The sequence below is a fragment of the Lotus japonicus genome, chromosome 5 (assembly GCF_012489685.1).
Source record: "Lotus japonicus ecotype B-129 chromosome 5, LjGifu_v1.2".
Taxonomy (NCBI): domain Eukaryota; kingdom Viridiplantae; phylum Streptophyta; class Magnoliopsida; order Fabales; family Fabaceae; genus Lotus; species Lotus japonicus.
In genome coordinates, this window is record NC_080045.1 from 54,672,795 (window position 1) to 54,685,982 (window position 13,188).

Below are 13,188 nucleotides of genomic sequence, written 5' to 3' on the forward strand. Positions count from 1 at the left end.
TAAGGTTCAACCAAATGAATCAAAAGGAAAGACACAGATCAAATATCAACTCAGAAATCAAATCAAATGAAGAAGATTGAGATTTAACAAAGATAAATAATCTTGATCAAGATCAATGACGAGATCTTAAACTGAGATTAATAAGATGTCCCAAGAAAGATGAACATGTGAATCAGTGCGTTCTTTAAAATATCATACCTGCTCCATTCTGCAACATATTGGCAGGCACAAACTGCCATCAGAACAGAACTTGAAGAATAAAAAGTAACAGATCTAGATGTAGGGATCATAAGTTTATAACAGCAGAAAATATTGTAGACCATTCTACCTGCCTCATCCAATTCAAAAAAAAACATCAAGTTAAGCTGCCCGGCCTTCCCACGAGTCCAAGTAGAATTTCTGTTATGATAAAACAGCATAATCAAAATACAATAACCATCCCAACCACAACTTGTCTAAGTTAAGGATAAATAACAACAAACTAAAACAACCTCTCATGACCAAAACCCCAAACAAGATGCACCAGTTAAACGACCTCCTAACCAACCATCTGACAGTGTTCTTGTCAGAACATATCCAATATAAGACAAAACGTAAACACTAGAAAAAAGAAACTAAATCACCACTCACGTTGATAATTGTAAGAATGGGAAAAATGAGCAAAAAAGTGATTGATCCCTCCCTGACAGCAAAGGAGATTCAATTAAAAACAAATAAGTCACTAAGCAAGAGAGAACAATAATCAGTGATGTGATTGTTTGACTTGATCAGATTAGGTAAAGAAACTCCACTACTTCCCAATCCCCTCATGAGACATGCGCCAAGGTGCCAAAATCTGTATTCCAGAATTAATATCAGTCTTTAAGGTAACAATAAAAACATCAGGAAGCCTCACAACACAGTAAATATAATGTATAACATAAAATTCATGGATAGCATCAAGTTGTCCATCGATGCTCGAAAAATTCATGTGTCTCATATAATGAGGCAAAGATTACAACAACCTTCATGAATGGCAATGCAAGTACTATGCTCATCTCTTTCTACCACCACGCTCTCTTAAGGATAGGGTAAGTGTTTCTCCTCCGCTGACATTGTAATGAGCAAGTGACAAATTATCCTTAAGAAAGCCTGGCTTTCCACTCAATTTCTGCTTATTAGCAGGGAGCTGGATATCCCCAGCAATTTTTTCCTTCAGACTGGCAACAGTTTCAGACAGAGATTGCACGGTTATTTCCAGAACTTGTCCTTTGAGATTTCCTTCATCAACATTAGGAACAGATATACTGATGCGAACAGGTCCCTGAGTGAAAGACCACAAAATTCAAATTAGGATGAAGTGATGAACATAAATAACAGTATAATACTGCTGGTAAATATGATGCAATGTATAACTTAATTTGAAAAATTAAGAGGTAATTGTTAATTAAGTAACTCCATACCGGATGCTGAGCCAGAAATTGATCTTCTGGAATCAGAGAAGAATCATCAAGCTTTTGCCTCTTTGGTTCTGGTTCCTCTGGAAGTGGGGGAAGAGCTTCTTCAGGCGGTGGGGGTGGTGGCATTCCTTGAGGCAAGGGTGGTGGATGCATCATAGGCATCATTGATGGTGGATGAGACATAGGAACAAAAGGAGGCCGTGGAACAGGAGTGAACTGAGATCCAGGTGGTGGTGGAGGCATGTGCATTCCTTGGCTATTCATAGAAATTGATGGAGGCATCATCGGATGTGGTTGACCACCCATAACAGACTGCTGTCCAGAATTCATTTGCATTGGAGGAGGGGGAGCTGGGCGGACAGATGGAATCATAGCTGGTGGTCTTGGAGGAGGCATTGGAAGGCCGCCACTGTGCTGATACTGAACGACATTGGGAGGAACACGAGGAAGATTCAATGCTAGTCCCGGTGGTGGCGGAAGAGGACGAATTGAAGGCATGCCGGGCCTTGGAGGGGGTGCAGCAGGACCAGGAAGGTTCTTGCCTTCATAGTTAGAAGCATCATTTTGATCCTCACTCCCAATACTCTGTGACATGGCTTGGTTTGCAGTACGGCCAATACTTCCAGTGTGACCATCCCATATAACCTGCTTAGGTTGCTCATCATTTTTCTTCTCAATTTCTGCCTTGACAGCATTGGAAACCTCTTCCTCCGTTGTACCAAAGATATCAGGACGAGTCCTAGCAAGTCCAACAATGTTTCTTGAGATTTCATCATCCTGAGCCAGAGTTGTTTCTCGAATTTTGGCAAACATCCTTTCTTTTTGTTCTTTGTATTTAGGATCAATGAGAGAAATTCGTATATGTTCTGACATTTCACTAATAGGAATTAGCTCACCAGTGATAGGAGAAACAACAAACTTGGTTGGATCTCTTTGTGCAGGAACTCTGTCCTCTGGTCTCTTCCAGTTCCTCACAATCCTCATTGGCGGTTCAGGGTCTTCAGTAACCCTCATTTCGTTCTTCTTCCCATCATCCTTGTCTTCCAAACTAGCAGCTCTCATGCCCTCTGCAACTAACTGGGCCTCTTCCTCATCCATATCCATTTCCATTTCCTTTCCAGGCTCAACAATATCTTCTTCCATGGCTGACGACACCTTGCTTCTCCTTATCACCTCCTCAAGGGTCATAGGAGCAGGTAACTCTTCATCCTCGTCGTCAGCAAAGTCTATTGTTTCAACCACCACAAAATCATGCCAATCAATCATAGCCATTTGTATCCTTTCCTGCTCGATCTCATCCTCAGCCTTTTGCCTAGCTTGCTCCTGCGAACGCTCCCATTCCAGCCTGTTCACACACCTTTCAAGGACAGTAGTCATGTCAGGGACACTCTTCCTAAGCTTCTCTGTCAAACCCTTTGGAGGCATCAAAACCTTCGAATACGCATCCGCAAGGGAAGTAAAAAATGTAAACATGCTGTGGGTCGGCTTCAAGAAATGGAACGGGAGGTTATTAACTTCCCTACTAGTCAATCCCGTCAAAAAAGATTTCCCATTTCGAGCCACAAACTGCGCTGTAAGCTTTATAATATCCAGCTCTTCCCCTGTTATTCCTTCAGGAAGCCTAACCGTGTATTGCTCAGCCTCAGGCGGGTCAAGCACTTTCCTTACTGGTCTAAACTGGGCAGAAATATCAGGCTTTTCTCCTGCTGCTTCTACTACACCATTACTATCAGGGGCTGGTGCTGATGGGGTTGATTCAGGAACATCCGAATCTCCAGCCAAGTCACCAGGTTGCTGGGTAGAAGACTGATTCTGAGCACGAAATTCAGCCAAGCGATGTTGATAATAAGCATGATACGGATCGGACAGTGAAGGAAATTAAACTTGGCATTCCCCGCGTTATTCGCAACAATCCTCTTCTCGAATTCCGGACCGTTTTTAGCCACAAACTGCGAGGTTTTATCAACAATGGTTCTAATGTCCGGAGGTGGATGAATTATTCCAATGGTTCTAGTGTGTGTGGCAACTGTTGCTGCTAGTGTCGCCGGTCTCTGCTCCCCATCGGAGGGTCTCTCCTCGATCACCTGAGACTCGGGAAGCGGACCGAGGTTTCCATCTAGCGGAGGAGCCGGGAGAGGCAGTATAGGCAATGAACCTAGCATAGTGATGGTGACTGTAAATCCCTAAAACCCTGCAACGAAAATGAAAGTGGGAAATACATCAAGTTCTGTAACGAAACAAGACCTAATTGTTGTAGATGATGATAATATGTATAGACTTCACAAATTTTCAGATGCAAATTGATTTGTTGAGAGAACAATAAAATTAGGGTTTAGTAAGTTTCATTCATAGCTATGGAGTTCAAATCTAGAGAGAAAAATTGAAGAAGAAGAAGAAGAAGAATTTCTGATTTACCAGATTGTTCCGCAGACTGGGTGATGGAGAATCGAATCTGCGAAGAAGAAGAGACAGTGAGAGAATGAACGACGAATCACAGATGCTGCTGCTAATCGAAAACAGAGAGAACGAAAGGGAAGTGAATCTGAAGCAAGAAAAATCAGAGCGAATGTAAGAGGGATGGGCTCGTATCTATTGAAGTGGGTAGTTATGGATTGGGCTTCCTCTGGCCCAAATATACTAAGACCTAACCGCCTTGCAACCCATCACAGGTCTTTTATGCTACTTAAAATTTAAAATCTTCTCGTTGATAGTCATGATACTAATATCATCAAAACTCATAGTTCACATTAAGTTGATAGGTCTCTATTATTTTTTATACGCACCACTTAAGAATCGAATTTCGTACTAAATGTTTAAGAAGCTCAACTATGCTAGACGTTGGTGGTATAATATAACTTTTTTGTGTGTGTTAAATTGCTCTCGCAATCTGACCTATAGTGAAGGCCAAAGGTTTCCCGAAGAGTGCGGCTCCTAAGTATTGAACTCTCGACCTAAGGATTCGAACAATCACTTTACCACTACGACTGACACCCGTTTGGTATCCAAAAACCTTTCAAATGTAGCTTGTCAACTTTTAAGGAAATTAATATAAAAAAATATCATTGTTACTATTATATTGAAAACTTTCGATTTTTTCCTTGTAGCCTATTTACAAATTAAAAGGCCTAAACTTGGTTCTCTATAACTATAATGACTTGAAATCTATAGCCTATTGAGAAGGAAACCCCTCCAAGTATTTAAATGTAGCTGCATGTCCAAAACTAGAACCAATGAATCAAAACCCACCCCCACTCAATTGTTTTTGGGAGCTTCTCCTTTAGAATAAACACTCAATTGTCTTTCAAAAAAAGAAACACTCAATTGTTTATTCTAAGGGTTGATGTCTTGACAAATCAACTTATATAGATCTCATGAGTTTTAGCTTTGGAAAATTGAATGAGATAGAATCGCATGTGGATACCACTTGATGAAAAAGAAGGTTAAGGTCTAGAGCCAAATTACAGAATGCAACTCTCATCATCTTAGTGGAGGAGTATAGATCCTCCTCCTTTCCAAAGTTATAGAAAGAGGTTAATAGTATATGATTCGATCAACTTCTCTTTTATCAAAATCAATACTGAAATTCAGAAGTTACTACATAAACTTATCCTTATAATTGGTTATGAATTCAAAATCAATTGTAGAAGAACTTTCAAACATGTACTAAACGCCATCTAAAGGTAAATTGACATATAAATAAAATAGGTCACCTAATAAAGAGTCAATGGATAAATTGCTTAATACAGTAGATAATAACTCTGTTAACCACCTAATATGCTTGAATGTCTTTGTGGTCAAGCAACTAATGGAGTTTTCCTCAGTTTATCAATTTTCAAAGCAAAATGTATAGCCGTAGTCTCCATCCCCGCATCAATTAGAGCTTGCTTCAAGGTACTAAACAAGTTTGCAGGAGGCCGAATACCAACATCCAACATTTGTTGAAAGTACTTACAGGCTGCATCCAACTTATTTGCATGGCACAAGGCACTGATTAACACAAAAAACACATGCATTCCAGGAAGGATTCCCCTGGCTCTCATCTGATCCCAAACCGCCATTGCCATGTCCAATCTCTCCTCATCACAAAACATCCTCAAAATGATGTCATAAGTGCTCACAGTAGGCTCACACCCCATCTCACTACTCATTCTCTGGAAAACCGAGTAAGCTTCTTGGGTTCTTCGAGCCTTTATCAGGTGAAGTATTATGTCATATGTTCTAGAATTTGGACCAACCCCACATTGTTTCATCTCATCAACGACCCTATAAGCATCATCCATCCGCATTGACCAACAATAAGCCCCAACAACAGCATTATAGGTAGGTGTTTCTGGAGCAAAACCATTAGCCTTGAATTTCTCATAGAATTCAAGAGCTTCATCCAACCTCTTATCAGAACCCAAACCATTAATCAAAGTGCTAAATATGTGGGGAGATGGCATCATATTCTTTTCCTGCATCTCATGATAGAATCCAACCGCCTCATCATATTTTTTGGCCTTACAATATGCATTGATGAGTATACCATAGGTGACCACATCAGGCTCAAAACACTCACACTTCATCTCCCTACAAACCTCATTGACCCTCAACAAGTTTTGCTGCTGACTCCACCCTTCTAACAAAATGGTATAGGACTTGAGATCAGGGACTAAACCTCTGTGCCGCATTTTATCAAACAGCTCCTGTGCTTTCTCAACGCTCTTAGACTTGCACAAAACATCAACTAGCTTGTTGAAATCCGAAACTTCTGGCTTCAATCCATACTTCTCCATCTTCTCAAACGTCTCCACTGCTTCCTTGACCTTCCTAGCTCTTGCGTACCTCCGAGCAATGAAGGCAAAAGTGTCCCTAGTCAACAATTTCCGTTGCTTCATGTCTTCCACCAAATTCCAAATCACCTTGAACTGTCTGATCTTACCCAGTGCCTCGATCAGAGCATGGAAGCTCTCCGTGCTGTGCTTGAACCCTTTCTGCTTCTCAGCCCAATGGAAAAACGAGAGCGCGAGAACACCCGCATTGCTCAGCTTGTTCAAGACCTCAGCCACCAACTCCGGCGACACCTCACCGGAAGGTCGGCAAGAGCGGCGTCGATGGTGGAATTTGGAGATTTGGATAGGATTTTGCAGATTCTGTCGGCATGTGGTGTGGGAGGAATGAGAGTGTGGATTCTGAGAGACCCAGATGGGTTTTGGGGGAGTTTGATGGTTGGTGAAGTTGAAAGGGGTGTCAACGAAGCAGGGTAAGGTTTTGAGAGTGGAAGATTAGAAGAGAAGAGGTTGAAGAATCTCTTGGGTGATCGTGAGAATGCCATGGGAGAATTGACAAAATGTAGAAACAGAGAGTGAGATAGACAGAGCAACAATGAATAGGGTTTGGTAATGATTAAGAATTTATTATCTTTCTTTCAAATAAATTTAGGTCTAAGGTTGTCGAGTGTGAGTCTCGAGAGAATTTGAACTTTGGACTTATGGGGAGGTGAGAGTTAAACCCAAAATATGAGGATTTAGAATTGACACCCCAAGCACTAGATATGCCACCCCACTTAATAGTGGGGAAATACTTAAATGTCCCTCTGTGTTTTTCTCCGGGATATACAATGTCGGACCGCTCCGAAAGGTAATTTTTCAGATCGTTTCATTATTAGAACAGAACACAGGGTTCACCCTCTTCACTTTCATTTTGAAACTCTCAAATTAAACTCTCGAACTGATTCGGTACTTAAACTCTTGAACCGATTCGAAACTTAAAATCTCGAAGTAAGGGAATCGAAATCTCTGACTAAACTCTCATTTGAAACTCTCAAATTAAACTCTTGAACTGATTCGATACTTAAACTCTCAAACTGATTCGAAACTTAAAATCTCAAACTAAGGGCACTTCTAGCATTTTTTTAAAATGGTTGGGGTGTCAAATCCTGTGGTTGGGATGCGAATTCTAAATCCCAAAATATGTGGTCAGTTGTGTCAACTCAAATTAGCAGTAAGTCATTTTTTAATTATCACAAACTCAATAAGTATAGAACTATAACTACTTACTTGAACTAACAATTCATAATCTGTCATAAATGTTCATTTTATCACAATTTCAACCAATTATTTTTTCATTGACCATTTCTTGTACATCATCCTTTGAAGTGTATCATTTTAATTTAGAAGTGCCAAATTCATGGTTCTCCTACTATCTTGTTTGGCTTATCTATTGGAGACTCATCCAAACTTTTCAAAGTGGCTTTAATCCCTCCATTTATGACATTTTAACCTCTTCAATCCATCTCTGAGTTTGTTAACATATGGCACTTGGAAGAGTGCACCGAAGGTAAAGGATCAGAGAATGGAAAATGACAATCACGTCCATAAAAGAATAAACTTTCTGCTTGAATCGTCTAAAATCTCTATGGTCATACAGAACATACAACATGATGAAAATGGAACCAGGAGGAATATCCTCCTAGCCTCTACTATTAAAGGTATTGGAGGATCAACCATAAATATTAAGCCTCCAAAACTATACAGCCCCAAAGCTCATACATTATTCCCTTCTCCACTCCAACTCAGAAGTTTTGCTATGCAGTATGCACACTCACCTGCAAACACTGCTAGCTATGACAGGAGACCCTCCTTCCCAGATTGATATTAAACTTTGGTGGCCAAAGAATTTGTTCTTCAGTAAATGGTAACTTCTACTGATTGATGAATCACAGTACAAAAAACTGCACAGCTTCCTAAACTGTTTCTATTGATGTGTCTGTTCACTGGCACTGATTGGTCTGTGAGCCCAAGTCATCAAGGAGGCTTGAAACAGACCCCTCAAGCTTCTTAGCCTGAAGACCAGGCTTCAGGATATTGACATCACCCCACTGGGAGCATGGATCCACCCACCAGCTCCTCCTCCCGGTGCACCATGCCCCGGGGGCAGCTTGATGGCGACCGCGACTGAGGATCTTTTCATCAATCATGTCCAGCACAGGGTTATCAACTTGGAACTGTCTTGCAAAAGCAGCTCCACTTTCCACCATCTGATCATAAACAGAGGCGTTCAGGAAGAGCGGTTCCATCTTTGGAGGATTGTCCCAGATCATGTACCGTAAGTCGCCATTTACTGTTGTGTTCTTGAATTCTGGTGCATTGCAAATGACTGAGTGAAAGTACCCTTCCTGGGATAACTTCACATTTGTAAAATACATCAGCAGTGTTCGAGGCAAATTATCCCAACCAAAAATGCAGAACTCCAGAAAGGGTCTGCTCAAGATGACCCATGGTGAACCTGCAGACAAGGAAAGCATTCAACATAATTAACCTGAGGCAACAGTGTTACGCAAACACAGCATGAGAGAAACAATAATGATACTTAGACATCCAAACAGTTAGACACCTCACATACACCTCATTTTTCTCTATCTCTCCTTATCACATACATCATATATCATATTCATTACTTCTCTTCATTTCTCACACTGGACACTAGGCGGATGCCCACGAATCATTTTTGCCTGATAGAACAGATTTACCTGTGAAGAGTTTGAATGCATCAGGTGTTGCCCTCTTCTCTGTAGCCTGAAAAATTTGGCTTCTCCTAGCTAAATATAGCCCTGGATCAACTACAATAGGTTGGAACCTATCACTCCTGCATGGGCAGATGAGTACATAAATAAATGATCTAGGACTAATTGAATATGGCCACAAAGTAGCAGCTAGAGCTAGTGGTAGTTTTCATACTCTTTCCATCCAAGGTCACCAGTATGATCAATGAAATTTAGGTCCCTCCTTACTGAAGAGAAAACATGGGACAGATCTGATAAAGAAAACAGAGCACGGATCAGTAACTTAGACAAGTCAGGAAAAGAGACAATTGTCAAACTGAGATACAAGAATATAAATGAGAAATGGCTCATCTATGAACTCACAATAAGCACAATTCAGTGAATAAAGGTCATTACTCAGAACAATATGAGCATTTATGCAACTACCTTTATTTTTAGTATTCAACAGTAGCAACTACCTCGAAAATAACAGTCTCTTATAGTTTTCTTAAAAAGAAAACTAAAAATAACAATACATGTCAGGTGTCATGCTTTTAGTGTAGAAAATAGGTCCTACAGAAGGTTTGAAAAATTTTCCCCTCTAGTCACCATATCAGTCAGACTGCCAATTTAAAAAAAAACAGTCAGACTAACAAATGCCAATTCACCAACAGAAACTTTATTCGACCTTTAGATTCCACTTCACAAGGACGCTAAAATTCTCTCTATCTGGAAGCCCATAGCTTCAGCAAATATGAACAGTCACAGAAAATCCCATGCAATCAGAAGAATATTGTGGTCCATTATCAGATTTTGGCAATCATAAGCACTTAAGATATTCATTCATCTCAGGAATAAATAGCACAGGTTAGAACCACTCTCTTCTATGTGGAAATTAATATGCAACGCCAAAGCAGTTTGTCGAACATGCACAGGCAAAAATAGAAAGAAGAAGAGAGGGGTAGAGTAGAGAGAAAGAAGACTGAATAAGAAACCTTCACCCTAGTTCTCTGTATGTTTACAATGTAGTATTGGTGTATTTATACAAAGAACTACAAACTAACAAGCTAACTAATAAGCTATTAGCTAACAGACTCTGAAACAGAAGTTAACTAACTAAAGTAACTCTAACTGCTTTTATTTTCAACATACCCTTGTACAAGATCCCCATTTGAACCCCTCCTTCCTCCTTAAATACCCTTCTATGTATGGTTCTACCATTTCAACCTCCATACTCCTCTCTCCTAATTTGTGACTCCTCTTTCAACTGTATACCTCTTTTCCATTAAACCTAAAACTTCAGGTCTTAAAATTAAAAATAATAATAATAATAACTTAACAATGATGAAAACTCACAAAAGTATCATATTAAGAAGAGTAAAGTACACTCACCCCCCTTAAGGTTTGTTAGAATTACACTCCACCCCATTCTTATCTAAAATCTACATCCCACCCCATTTTATATAGAGGCAAATTTAGTGACGAAAAATATTTTTCATTAATAATTAGTTATTATTTAAATTGTTAATCAATAATTTCAAAAAAAAAATCAATATAATCCAATAAATTTAAAAATGAAAACATCACAATCCTCCTCATTCTCTCAATCGTGTTTTTCCTCCGTAAATTCATAATGCAAATTATGCAATAGCACACCTGCCCGATTTACAAACCATATCTCGAACATAGTGAAACATGCTTGTGTTTTCATATTTGGTAATAATTCAATTTTAATCAAAATAATCTCTTTATACCTCCAATTTTCAAAATTGGGTTGTAGGCCAAAAAAGCAACACAAATGGGTGAAGAAAATAGAGAAACAAAATTATGAAAATATGAAGTGGATCTGAGGTTATTAGAGCCCAACGAGGCGGTGGAGCATCGTTTTTAACAAAATCCAACAATATCTAAGACCAACAGAGCGTTCGCTCACAACTTCAAGGGGTGAAATTCACAAGAAGTAGTTGAACAAGTGGCTTTAGGGATGTGCGATTCACGTTCTGGGGTTCAGGTTGCAACAAAACTTTGAGGCATGGAGGTGCCATGGGGTTTCACATTGTGGGACAGTGGAGCCGTGTTAAAGGGAGTAAAGGCTTGGTGGTGGCCGTTTGTGGTGAGAAATATGATTTGGAGATAGATGGGACGTGGAGTGAATGGTTTTTTTAAATTTAATTCAGTAAAATTATTTTCATAAATTAATGTATGATAGTGTATATGCATTAAATTTATTTAAATTTTTACTAATTAGTAATTAGTTTTTAGTAGTGAGGAATTTGTTTTCGTCACTAAAATTTGCCTTTATAAAAAATGGGGTGGAGTGTAGATTTTTAAAAAGAATGGGGTGGAGTGTCATTCTTGCAAATCTTGAGGGGGGGTGAGTGTATTTTACTCTATTAAGAATAAAAAAATAGTGCAAGGGCCACAAAAGAAAAACATCTATAAATACTTAAGCTAAGATACATAGATTTAAGCTTATCATCTAAGATATTCAATGAAAAGACATTGTTTTCCCATAATCTGGGATAAATGAAGTGAGAATACTGGCACCTTAGATCAAGCTCATTGATTTGAATATTAAATCTACTCAAATTTCCTAAAACAGCCAACTTGACAATATAAAGGTGAACAAAAGGAACAAAAGATGACAATATAAACAAATCTTCTAAAAGCTTAACAGAAACTTTCCCATGAGTACCAAGGCACCACACATGCAAAAATCTTAACATCGAATCATTCATGTCAGACTCACGAATCACGATATTGAATTGCCAAGCTAGTTGAATTGATTGAAAACCAATCATACATATTCAAATTTCCAATCAATATGACACCAATCTTAGCATAGCACAATCCAAAATCAAATTCAAGGTACACAAATCCATGGAGCAAACAGAAATGACAAAATTGGCATACCATCCTGAGTGATGAGAGGATAATCACGTGCACTCAAAGTGATGAACCAATCCCACCCACTATCCAATTTCAGCATAATCGCCGCAGCTCGGAGAGTGATGGCAACATTGGAGGACCCCAAATAGGTAATCCACTCAGCCTTACCGACCACATCAACGTTCCGAAAGCCCGAATCGCCGGCACAGACCTCACAGCAGCAGCCAGGGCCGCCCTCTCTGCATCCCCAGCATCCATTCCAAGATGAAGAAGGTACCGATTCCGAGGATGATAAACTGCCAGCAACAACCGCAAGATCCGATCCTTGTCCCTGTTTCCACCGGAGATAAAGTACGCAAACGAAGGAGGGTAGTGAACAAGAGAGGGAAAAGCCTTCGGCGAGCTGAAGGCGGAGAAGGAAGACATCAAGAGAAGCATGAGGGAGACGAGTGCTGCAACGAACAGCGTGAAAAGCCATTTCTTCTCAGCTCCCATAACCGCTTTGTTTCTCTCTGTTGCTGGTGTTTTTGCATATGGGTATGGATTCTTCTGATGAAATCAGAGATTTCGAGAACTGGGTATGGCTAAAGTTTGGATTTTAAGACCTTACCTGTTAATGGGGAATTGAGTTTGGTGCCCCACCCCTTAGGCTTTGCACCCCACTTTATTAAATATGGAATTTAAAGTTCCGTATCAATACGGAAAATAAAATTCCGTATCTGTTTTAGTATATAATGAGTGGTTGAAAATGTGACACGCATGCTTAAATACAGTACGGAATTTTAAGTTCCGTATTCAATAGGGAGAATACGGAATTTTAAATTCCGTATTTGATAAAGTGGGGTGCCAAGCCCCATAGGTGGGGTGTCAAACCCAACTCCCACAATGGGTCGTTGAAGATTTCATTGTTGGTGATAATGGACATGGGTGATATCAAACTAACCAGACGAGACAAAAATTAAATTAAAAAAATGGAAAATTGTGAAAAATCAGATCAGAAACTTCCAAAATCTTCCTCTGAATTGCCGATTCTATGCTCTGATTCAACCAATTTGGTGGAATGAGAAGAAGAGTGAGCTTGGTGAATGGTGAGAGAGTTAGGGTTTTTTTTACAGGAAAGAATTTGTTGTTGGGTGTTGTAGAAGAAAATGGAGATCACGGATTTGTCTCTTTTCTCACCATTGTTGTTGATTCAAGTCAAAGTTCAGGTTTATTTTTTAGCAACATAAATCAAACTTTTTTTTTATGTCTAAATCCAACTAACTACATAAAGAAATAAATAAATGTGAGGAGTGATATAATTTTTTTAGTAAAAAGAAAAGACGTGTACAAGGAAGA

General features: G+C 39.4%; 3 pseudogenes; all 3 read right to left on the reverse strand.

Annotated features, from left to right (window-relative positions):
• Positions 1-824: 824 nt before the first annotated feature.
• Positions 825-4,012, reverse strand: LOC130716719 (probable splicing factor 3A subunit 1; annotated as a pseudogene).
• Positions 4,013-5,114: 1,102 nt separating this feature from the next.
• LOC130721327 (pentatricopeptide repeat-containing protein At1g71060, mitochondrial-like) lies at positions 5,115-6,829 on the reverse strand (annotated as a pseudogene).
• Positions 6,830-7,795: 966 nt separating this feature from the next.
• On the reverse strand, positions 7,796-13,002 carry LOC130718738 (beta-glucuronosyltransferase GlcAT14A-like; annotated as a pseudogene).
• Between the last annotated feature and the right edge of the window lie 186 nt (positions 13,003-13,188).